The sequence below is a fragment of the Carcharodon carcharias genome, chromosome 5 (genome assembly GCF_017639515.1).
Source record: "Carcharodon carcharias isolate sCarCar2 chromosome 5, sCarCar2.pri, whole genome shotgun sequence".
NCBI lineage: Eukaryota > Metazoa > Chordata > Chondrichthyes > Lamniformes > Lamnidae > Carcharodon > Carcharodon carcharias.
The window spans coordinates 45,377,069-45,388,184 of record NC_054471.1 but is presented as its reverse complement, the minus strand read 5'-3'; positions in this window follow the sequence as shown (position 1 = coordinate 45,388,184).

Below are 11,116 nucleotides of genomic sequence, written 5' to 3'. Positions count from 1 at the left end.
AGTATTCTGAAAACGGGAAGAGGAGCTCCAGTAACACTTTTGGGATTTTAAAATTAAAAGTAAAAGTTTATAAACAAGAATAAAAGAAAACTTAAGCACACAAGATTACGGTTCAATTATGAAGAGGCGGTGGTATAATGGTATTGTCACTGGACTAGTATTCCAGAGACCCAGGGTAATGCTCTGGGGACCTGGGTTTGAAGCCCACACAGCAGATGGTGTTTGAAATTATAAGTCCCGATGATGATCATCTGGTTTACTAATGCCCTTTAGGGAAGGAAATCTGCTGCCCTTACCTGGCATAGTCTAGTTGACTCCAGACCCACAGCAATGTGGTTGATTCTTAAGTGCCCTTGCAATTAGGGATGGACAATAACTGCTGGCCTAGTGATGCCCACACCCCATGATCAAATAAGACAAAGTTGCACAGTTAAACTCACAAAACATTCCCCCCAAAAGACTCTTTACTTGGCCCACAAGTAAACACCTCCAGGCAACATTCCCTATAGAAATTAATAATGAAATAAATCCAGTAATATTACACAAGGCAAACTGCTGTAGCTCCAATAAAGGCATACCACATGACCTATACTCTCATCCATTCTGTGGTGGAATCCACTTCAGAGTAAAACTGCTTGCTGCAGGCAAAGACTTTTCTGGTCTGAATAGATGGCTGGTTCAAATGGCATCTGCTCCAGCTATCCACATTAACTCTAATATAGCATTTATTCCCTTTCTTCTCTGGTTCAATTATTCTCACACCTCTTTGAAACTCAAATCCTTCCAAACATAAAATCTTCTATGTCTCTACCTTGTTAGGTCAATCAAATATAACACTCGCACTATTATTTACCTATGGAACTCCTGCGAGATGCAAATATATTTCTTGTCACCACTGACTGCCCTTTGATATTCAAACAAGCTCTCAACTTATCTAAAAATGCAAATGTTAGACATAACTTATTTACTTGTACCTCAAACTTAATGCCTTTATCCTCTGCTTACCCATGACAACCTGACTCCTATCAACCTCTTGCCCAACTTAATTAAATCACACACACAGACACCCAGCCTTCTTTACAGAATAACACAATATTCACTCAAAATATTAACAGAGCATCCATTCTCACACTGAGAACCATGGATCCTTCAAGCCAGCATCGTAAGGATAAAGGATCTTTCACAATTCACATCTATGATCCCATCAGTGGTCAGAACTAGTTACATACAGGCTTTTCTCCAGTCTTCAAGCTGAAACATTAACTCTGTTTCTCTCCACAGATGCTGCCTGACTTGCAGAGTATTCCCAGAATTTTCTGTTCTTACATAGAGGTTTTTTTCCAGATTTAATTAAGTTTCAGTTATACAGGGCATTGGTGAGACCATATCTTGAATACTATGTGCAGTTTTGGTCTCATAAGAATATAAGAACTAGGAGCAGGAGTAGGCAATTCAGCCCCTCGAGCCTGCCCTGCCATTCATTACAATCATGGCTGATCTCATTTTGGCCTCAACTCCAATTTCCTGCCCTGTCCCCATAACCTTTCAACCCGTTACTACTTAAAAATCTGTCTATCTCATCCTTAAATTTATTCAGCATCCCAGCATCCACTTCACTCTGAAGTAGTGAATTCCACAGATTCACGACCCTTTGAGAAAAGTAATTCCCTCTCATCTCTGATTTAAATCTACCACCCCTTAGCCTAAAACTATGGCCTCTCGTTCTAGAATGCACCACAAAGGGAAACATCTGCTCCATGTTTACTTTGTCTATCCCCTTTAGCATCTTATATATCTCAATTAGATCTCCTCTCATTCTTCTAAACTCTAGGAGTATAGGCCTAAACTGCTCAATCTCTCCTCATAAGACAAGCCCTGCATCTCTGGAATCAATCTAATGAACCTCCTCTGAACCGCCTCCAGTGCAACTACATCCTTCCTCAAGTAAGGGGACCAAAACTGCGCACAGTACTCCAGGTGCGGTCTCACCAATGCCTTGTACAGTTGCAACAACACTTCCCTATTTTTATACTCTATTCCTTCAGCAATAAATGCCAAAATTCCATTTGCCTTCCTTATTACCTGCTGTACCTGTATTCTAGCTTTCAGCAATTCATGCACGAGGACACCCAGATCCCTCTGCACTGAAGCAGCCTGAAGTTTCTCTCCATTTAAATAATAAGTCGCCTTTTTATTCTTCCGACCAAAATGGATAACCTCACACTTATCCATGTTAAACTCCACCTGCCAAATTTTGGCCCATTCACCTAACCTGTCCATATCCACTTGTAAATTTCTTATTTCTTCATTGCAACTTACTTTCCCACCTATTTTGGTGTCATCTGCAAATTTAGCTAAAGTACCTTCTATCCCTGAATCCAAGTCATTAATATAGATTGTAAATAGTAGGGCTCAAGGAATGAACCCTGTGGCACCCCACTAGTTACAGCTTGCCATCCAGAAAAAGACCCATTTATCCAGACTCTCTGCTTTCTGTTGGTTAGCCAATCCTCTATCCAAGCTAATATATTACCTCTAACTTCGTGTGATCTTATCTTGTGTATTAATCTTTTGTGCGGCCCCTTATCAAAGGCCTTCTGGAAGTCCAGATATACTCTCATTATTTAAAGAAGGGTGTAAATGTGTTGGAGACGGTTCAGAGGAGGTTTACTAGATTGATACCCAGAACAAGTGGGTTGTCTTATGAGAAAAGGTTGAATAGATTGGATTTGCTTCCACTGGTGTTTAGAAGAGCGAGGCATGATTTGATTGAAGTATATAAAATCCTGAATGGTATTGACAAGGTGGAAATGGAAAGGATGTTTCCTCTTGTGGGTGAGTCCAGAACTAGGGAGAACTGTTTTAAAGTTAGGGGTTGCCCCTTTTGGACAGAGATGAGGAGAAATTTTTTTCTCTCAGAGGGTTGTGCAACTTTGGAACTCTCTGCCTCAGAAGACGGTGAAGGCGGAGTCACTGAATATTTTTAACATGGACGTAGATAGATTCTTAATAGGCAAGGGAATCAAAGGTTATTGGGGGTAGATGGGAATGTGGAACTTGAAACACAAACAGATCAGCCATGATCTTATTGAATGGCGGAGTAGGATCGAGGGGCTGAATGGCCTACTTCTGCTTCTACTTTGTATGTTCATATGTTATCTGATCAAGCTAAGAAATGCTTAGGATAACCCAAAAGAGAACCATTCACACCACGTACCATTGTTTGTTAGACAAAGTGAAAGGAGTCATTGCTACTAAACCTAGGGGTGACATAATACTCACCTGAGTTGTCTTGCTGCTATTATTTAAAGCCAGACTACGTAAAAAGGTTTTGCAACTAATGGGCAGATCTGTTTTTCTTTCTTAAGTATTTCAACGTTAGTTCATTATAAGTTTTGATAAATGCCTGTCTAGGATACGGTCACCAACATTCTGGCCAGCAGGTGTATCACAGATTGCTTGCTACAGGAATTAGTGCAAAAGAGAAGTTTTAATTTGAGAATTAAATGCGTAAAAAATAAAGCTTTTTAAAAATTTATTCATGATATGAGCATCACTGGTAAAACCATCATTGATTGCCCATCCCAAATTGCCCTTGAGAAGGTGGTGGTGAGCTGCCTTCTTGAACTGCCACAGCCCATGTGGTGTAGGTACACCCACAGTGCTGTTAGGAAGGGGGTTCCAGAATTCTGAGAAGGAACGGTGATATATTTCCAAGTTAGGATGGTGTTAGAATTGGAGGGGGTGCATCAGCTGTCCTCATTCTCCTAGGTGGTGGAAGCCACTGGTTTGGAAGATGCTGCCAAAGGAGACTTGGCAAGTTGCTGCATTGCATTTTGTAGATGGAAGACACTGCTTCCACTGTGCTTCAGCTGGTGGACAGGGTGCTGATCAAGTGGGCTGCTTTAACCTGGATGGTGTCAAACTTCTTGTGTTGTTGTCACTGCATTCATTCAAACAAGTAGACTGTTGCAACACACTCCTGACTTGTGCCTCATAGATGGTGGACAGGCTTTGGGGAGTCAGGAGTAAGCTAAATGCTGCAGAATTCCCAGCCTCTGAACTGCTCTTGTAGCCACAGTAATAAATAATATGGCTAGTCCAGTTCAATTTCTGGTCAATGGTAATGGTGGAGTTTTCAACAATGGCAATGCCACTGAACGTCAAGGGGAGATAGTTAGATTCTCTTCTATTGGAGATGGCCATTGCCTGGAAATTGTGTGGTGCGTATGTTACTTGCCACTTATCAGTCCAAGTCTGAATGTTGTCCAGGTCTTGCTGCATATGGACGTGGACTGCTTCAATATCTGAGGAGTCCCAAATCGTACTCAATATTGTGCAATCATCAGTGAACATCCCCACTTCTTTTGAAGGGAAGGACAATTGATGAAACAGCCGAGGACAGTTGGGCCTTGGACACTACCTGAGGAACTCCTGTGGTGATGCTCTGGGGCTGAGATGATTAACCTCCAACAACCACAACCATCTTCCTTTGTGCTGGGTCTGACTCCAACCAATGGAGAACTTTCCCCCTGATTCCCATTGATATCAATTTTGGTGGGGAGAAATGAACCTTTTTAGAAATCTCAGGGAGCAACAACCCTAAGGATGCCTTGAAATCTTTCTACCTGAAATTTGGTCACGTCAATTTTCAGGTGTCGCTGGTGACTGCCTAAAATAGGCATTAAACTCAAGTAAATGAGGGGTAGAATATTTATTTTGGATCCACTTGCAAAAATTGGTCTGTGAAAGCAAGGAAGGTGCTAGAACTACCCTTTTCAGGATTTTGAGCAGCTGTTGTAGCCCTGCTACTGAAAGGCAATGTGAATTTGGGAGGTGCAGATGTGCTTGTCCCAGCATCACAGCCTTCCTGTTACTCATTGCTACCCTGTGATCAACACCTCCCCACGGCAAACACCCCCCCCCCCACCCCCCCCAACCTTCCATTCCCCCTCACTTCGAGCGACTTACTTGAGGTCTAATATTGCAAGGCAGGTGGCCCATAATTCCTCCATCCTCCATTATCTCATGACTAACAACTGGGAGTTTGTGCCACAATTGGGAAAGCTGTCCCACTGACTGGTCAAGCAACAGCCTGACATAACCCTACTCACTGAATCATACCTTACAGGCATACGAATTAGGAGCAGGAGTAGGCACTCAGCCCCTCGAGCCTGCTCTGCCATTCAGTAAGATCATAGCTGATCTGAATGTATCTGAGCAGTCGTGAATGGTGCTGAACATTGTACAATCATCCATGAACATCCCCACTTCTGACCTTATGATGGAGGGAAGGTCACTGATGAAACAGCTGAAGATGGTTGGGCCAAAGACACTACTCTATGCTGTTTGTCTTGCAAGAAGTCCTGTGCTGTAATTTCACGAGGTTGACACCTCATTTGTTGGTAAGCCAGTGCTGCTCCCGGCATGCCCCCTTGCACTCTTTGTTGAACCAAGAGTGGGGAATATGTCAGGCCATGAGGTTACAGATTGTAGTTGAATACAGTACTGCTGCTGTTGATGATCCACAGCGCCTCATAGTTGCACTGTCTTGAGTTGCCAGGTCTATTCAAAATCCACCCCATTTAACACATACGAATGTACGATTTAGGAGCAGGAATAGGCCGCTCAGCCCCTCGAGCCTGCTCCGAAACCAATAAGATTATGACTGATCTTACTGCAAACACAACCCCACATTCCTGCCTACCCCCAATAACCTTTCACCGCCTTGTTAACCAAGAATCTATCCAGCTCTGCCTTAAAAATATTCGAAGACTCTGCTTCCACTGCCTTTTGAGGAAGAGAGTTCCAAAAACTCCCAACCCTCAGAGAAAAAAATATTCTCTTCATCTCTGTCTTAACTGAGTGACCCGTAATTTTTCAGCAGTGAGCCCTAGTTGTAGATTCTCCCACAACAGGAAACATCTCCACATCTACCCTGTCAAGACCCCTCAGGATCTTAAAGGTTTCAATCAAGTCGCCTCTTACTCTTCTAAATTCCAGTGGATACAAGGGTTAGGTCCCACCTTTCCTCATAAGACAACCTGTCCATTCCTGGTATTAATCTGGTAAACCTTCTCTGAACTGCTCTAATGCATTTACATCTTTCCTTAAATAAGGAGACCAGTACTGTACACAATACTCCAGATGTGGTCATGTGGTCTCAGCAATGCCCTGTACAACTGAAGCATAACCTCTCTACTTTTGTAATCAATTCCCCTCACAATAAACGAGACAACCTATTAGCTTTCCTAATTAATCTGCACATTCGCCTTTTGTGATTCATGCACCAGAACACCCAGATCCCTCTGAATCTCAGAGCTTTGCAATCTCTCACCATTTAGATAATAAGCTTCTTTTTATCCTTCCTGCCAAAATGAACAATTTCACATTTGCCCAAGATTATTCTCCATTTGTCAGATCTTTGCCCACTCTCTTAAACTATCTATGTCACTTTGTAGTCTCCTTATGTCCTCTTCACAATTTACTTTCTTATCTTTGTGTCTGTAGCAAATTTAGCCACCATCCCTTCGGTCCCTTCATCCAATTCATTTATATAAATTGTAAAAAGTTGAAGCCCCAACACTGATCCCTGTGGCACACCACTCGTCACATCCTGCCAACCAGAAAAAGACTCATTTATATTACAACAAACAAAAAATTGAAAATACTGGAAAAACTCAGCAGGTCTGTTAGCGTCTGTGGGGAGAGGGAAGAGCCCATTTATGCCAACTATCTGCTTCCTGTTAGCCGGCCAATCTTCTAACCATGCCAGTATGTTACCTCCTACACCATGAGCTTTTATTTTCTGCAATAATCTTTGATGTGACACTTCATCAAATGCCTTCTGGAAATCTAAGTACAATGCATCCACTGGTTCCCATTTATCCACAGCACATGTGACTCCTTCAAAGGACACCAATAAATTGGTTAAACATTATTTCCTTTTCACAAAACCACATTGACTCTGCCTGATGGCCTTGAATTTTTCTAAATGCCCTGCTGTAACATCTTTAACAATAGCTTCTAACAGTTTCCCTATGACAGATGTTAGTCTAGCTGGCCTATAGTTTCCTGCTTTCTGTCTCCCTCTCTTTTTGAATAAAGGAGTTATATTTGCTATTTTCCATCGAATGGAACTTTCCCCAAATCTAGGGAATTTTGGAAAATTAAAACCAAAGCATCAACTATCTCATTAGCCACTTCTTTCAAGACCTTAGGGTGAAGTCCATCTGGACCTGGGGATTTGTCAGCCCACAGCCCAACAATTTGCTCAATATCACTTCCCTGGTGATTGTAATTTTCGCAAGTTCCTCCCTCCCTTCCATTTCCTGATTTACAGCTACTTCCAGGATGTTACTTGTGTCCTCCATTGTGAAGACCGAAGCAAAATGCTTATTTAATTCATCTGACATCTCCCTACTTTCCATTATCCATTCCCCAGATTCACTCTCTATAGGACCAACGCTCACTTTGTTAACTCTTTTCTTATTTAAATATTTATAGAAACTCTTACTACCTGTCTTTATATTACTTGCTAGTTTTCTCCCATACTCTAATTTTTCCCTCCTTATTAATATTTTTGTCATTTTTTGCCATTCTTTATATTCTTTCCAATCTTCTGACCTGCCACTCGTCTTTGCATAATTATATGCTTTTCCTTTAAGTTTGATACTGTCTTTAACTTTTTTATTTAACCACAGATGGTGGGCCCTCCCCTTGGAATTTTTAACTCTCATTGGAATGTTTATATTCTGTGTATTCCGAAAAATCCCTTTAAATGTCTGCCACTGAACCTCTATTGACCTATTTCTTAACCTCATTTGCCAGTTCGCTTTAGCTAGCTCTGCTTTCATGCCCTCATAATTGCCCTTATTTAAGTTTAAAATACTAGTCTAGGACACACTTGTTTCTCCCTAAAAATGGATATAACATTCAATCATATTATGATCGCTGCTACCTAGGAATGTCTTTACTATGAGGTTATCAACTAATCCTATCTCGTTGCTCAATACCAGGTCTAATACAGCCTGCTCTCTGGTTGACTCCAGGACATGCTGTTCTAAGAAATTATCCTGAAAACATTCTATGAACGGTTGACCCAGGCTACCTTTGCCCATCTGATTTTTGCAGTCTACATGTAGATTAAAACCCCAAGGTGGTAGTACCACAAAGCCTGATGGAGGGTATCTCCAATGTGAAGATGGGACTTTGTCTCTGTAAGGACTGTGTGGTGCTCACTCCTACCGATACTGTCATGGACAGATGCATCTGCAACAGGTGGATTGCAAAGTGATGGAAAGTGTCATCAATAGTGCTATAAAGCGGCACTGACTCAACAATAACCTGCTCACTGACACTCAGTTTGGGTTCCCCTGGAACACAAACATGGACAGAAGAGCTGAGCTTCAGAGGTGAGGTGAGAGTGACTGCCCTTGACATCAAGGCAGCATTTGATTGAATGTGGCGTCAAGGAGCCCCAACAAAACTGTAGTCAATGGGAATCGGTAGGGGGAAAATCTCCAATGGTTGGAGTCAGGCCTACAACAAATGAAGATGGTTGTGGTTATTGGAAATCAATCTTCTCATTCCCAGGACATCACTGCTGGAGTTCTTCAGGGTAATGTCCTAGGCATCTTCAACTGCTTCATCAATGACCTTTCCTCCATTATAACATCAGAAGTGGAGATGTTCACTGATGATTGCACAATGTGCAGCACCACTCATGTCTCCTCAGATACTGAAGCAGTCCATGTCCAAATGCAGCAAGATCTGGACAACATTCGTTCTTGGCCTGATAAGTGGCAAGTAACATTTGTGCCACACAGGTGCAAGGCAATGACTATCTCCAACAAGAGAGAATCTAATCATCGCTCACCTCTGGACTTCGTCTTTTTTGTCCATGTTTAAACTAAGGCTGTAATGAGGTCAGAAGTCAAGTGGCTCCGGCAGAACCCAAACTGGGCATCAGTGAGCAGGTCAACGCTAAGCAAGTGCCATTTGATAGCACTGTTGATAACCCCTTCCATCACTTTACTGATGATGGAGAGTAGACTAATGGGGTGGTAATTGGCCGGGTTGGATTTGTCCTGCTTTTTATTTACAGGACATACCAGTATTGTAGCTGTATTGGAACAGCTTGGCTAGGGGTGCAGCAAATTTTGGGCCAAACTATTCATTATTCTTGTTAGTCACTGCACATGCATTGCACACACAGTTGTTAAATTGTACAGATCTCTGAATGGTATGTGTGTGCATTGTCATTGGCTGCTCATCTGGGTGATGTTCCTTCTCTGGAGAGCGTCGTTCCCATGGCACTTGTTGCTGTGGCAACTATTGTTGTTGTTTCATTTCTGTTGTTGTTGGCTGGAAGACCTCTGGGAATGATTGTCGTTCTGTATTCTGTGTAGCTGGTGAGATCCCGTCTTCTTGACTGGCCGACTACAGTGAAGGAATAGCTTCTCTATGTGTTCATATATGCGTGCGGTTGTGCCAGTATCTTTGGTCATTCACTTCCACCACGTACGATCGAGGTGACAACTTCTCTCCGCTTGTCCCCAATTGCCATGTGGGCTGACTCCTGGTGGGAGCATTGAAGATTTGTACCCTGATTGGGTCTCTAATGCTCAGCTCTGGCAATGGTTTGGCAGTCTTGTCAAAATGAAATTTGGCTTTCACCTTTATTTTTTCACTCACACTTGTTACTTCTGGTTTTGGTAACTTTTTTGCTATTGGAAGAGCAGCTTGGATGTCTTTGGACTTGAATACTTCCATGCCTTCAGTCGGTATGTTTCTCCACTCGAGGATTGCCTTTTATATGTTTGTGCTAGGTTTACTTGATTTCTTGATGATTCATTTGGCGATTTTCACTGCCGCCTGAGCCTTTCCATTTGACTGGGGATAGTGCGGAGATGATGTGTGGCATTGAATTTCACAATCCTTTGTGAAGTGGCTAAATTCTTCACTTGTGAACTGAGGGCCATTGTCAATCATCACAATGTCTGGAATGCCATAATGACTAAAGTGTGCTTTCAATCATTCTACTATCTCTCCTGTTGAAGTTGGCTGGTCCACCTCCCGGTATTCAGAATAATAACCTATAGTGTCAAGATAATCCATTCCTGCCTAAGAGGAGAGATCTACACCCAGTTTCATCCATGGTTTGTCAGGCATGTCATGCATCATCAACGGCTCTCTAGCTTTTACAGTCATAGTCCACGCCAGTCAAACAAGTACCTAACTATTCTAATCCTATTTTCCAGCACTAGGCCCACAGCCTTGTATGCCATGGCATCACAAGTGCACATCCAAATACTTCTTAAATGTTTTGAGGGTTTCTGCCTCTACCACCCTTTCAGGCAGTGAGTTCCAGGTTCCCACCACCCTCTGTGTTAAAAAATTCTTCCTCACATCCCCTCTAAACCTCCAGCCCCTTACCTTCAATCTATGCCCCCTGGTTATTGATCCCTCCACCAAGGGGAAAAGTTCCTTCCTGTCTCTCTTATCTATGCCCCTCATGATTTTATACACCTCAATCATGTCCTCCCTGAATCTCCTCTGCTCCAGGGAAAATAACCCCAGTCTATCCAATATCTCCTCATAACTAAAACTCTCCAGCCCAGGCTTGTTTAGCTTGGTTCTCGTCACAAGCACCACGCTGCTATGTGGTCTTTAATTTCATTGCTCATGTTTGGCCAGTAGAGCACTTCTCTTGCCTTTCTCAGACTTCAATTCCTTGATGGCTTGCATGGATGTGCTTTATGCATACAAATGAACATACAAATTAGAAGCAGGAGTAGGCCACTCGGCCCCTTGAGCCTGCTCCACCCTTCAATAAGATCATGGCTGATCTAATTTTAACCTCAACTTCACATTTCTGCCTCCCCCCCTGACTATCCTCTTGTCTCCTTAGGGATGATGGCTCAGTTTCCTTTATACAAGAAGCCACCATGAGCTGTCAATTCATCTCGGTATGTCCAAAGTGCGCTTGTGACTACAGGTGTTTCCTTGATGCTCTCACACTATCCTTGCATCATTACTTCTTGCAGCACGTAGAGTGTTGCGTCTTGTTGGTAGTTCACTTGATTTGAAGCAAGGTGCTTGTCTGTTAGATTCA